This window comes from Belonocnema kinseyi, chromosome 7, assembly GCF_010883055.1.
Source record: "Belonocnema kinseyi isolate 2016_QV_RU_SX_M_011 chromosome 7, B_treatae_v1, whole genome shotgun sequence".
Classification (NCBI taxonomy): domain Eukaryota; kingdom Metazoa; phylum Arthropoda; class Insecta; order Hymenoptera; family Cynipidae; genus Belonocnema; species Belonocnema kinseyi.
Genome location: NC_046663.1, coordinates 101,361,162 through 101,362,254, shown reverse-complemented (window position 1 = coordinate 101,362,254; position 1,093 = coordinate 101,361,162).

Genomic DNA, 1,093 nt, shown 5'->3' with positions numbered 1-1,093 from the left:
ATTAAGTAAAAAGCACTTTCTTCAAAATGAACAGTATTTTTCTGAAGATAAATGATTCCTCACTATTATAATTTATTATCCGACAATAATTGGTTATTGCTCCTGCAATTTTTAAAAATAAATACATGATTAAACCAACTTCTCACGTATAAAGTGTTTGAGTAAATAAAGTACTAACGGATTAGTAATTAACGCCTGTCCTCAGCCTACATCCTATCAAGTTATAGTTTCCAGAGTCTACCACGTGGAGGTGACAGTGCGATTTTAGACTCCTTTTATCTGCAAGATGATTCGGGGTGCTTAATTTTAGTGAGTCCCCTCGCCTCTCACTTTCTGGGGTGCTTGATTTTAGTGAGTCCCCTCGCCTCTCACTTTATGGGGTGCTTGATTTTTGTGAGTCCCCTTACCTCTCACTACACAACCTCTTTATGCTGTTCGCCTCCCTTTGCATTCGGAGCGAATGAATGATATTTGAGTGTACCTGATATCGTCACAGCCTTACTAAATCGATCTGCTAATTTTATTGTCATCGCTGCATGCTCTTCTTTGCTACTGAAAAATACGACAGTTTCCTTCAAGTTTTCTCTGCCCCATTCAAATAACTCGTAAGCTGTTGAGAACTGATTCTCAGCTGAACGTTGCAAGCTGGCTCTTGCAGCAAGACGCTTCAGATTACCTCCGATTCCATCGCATGGTCCTTTTCCATGGGCAGTTGGAAGGAAAGCCCAGTCTGCCGGGATGCCAAAATCTTTTTCATGGCACAGATGGTTCGCAAAGTTGTATTTGTTCTTAAAATGCTGTGGTGCTCCATCTGTGACATAATGAAATTTTTTAGGATTGAAACGCTTCTTAAGATAGTCAACAATTAACCTTTGGTATAAATGCACAGCAACCGTCTCATGGTGTAAGTTGTCTGAAATAATAGCTATGATCACATGCTTCAATTCGTTCTTCTCTTTATAGTAGATAACTACTGTAAAAATGGATGCCTGAGTTATTTGAATGGGGCAGAGAAAACTTGAAGGAAACTGTTGTATTTTTCAGTAGCAAAGAAGAGCATGCAGCGATGACAATAAAATTAGCAGATCGATTT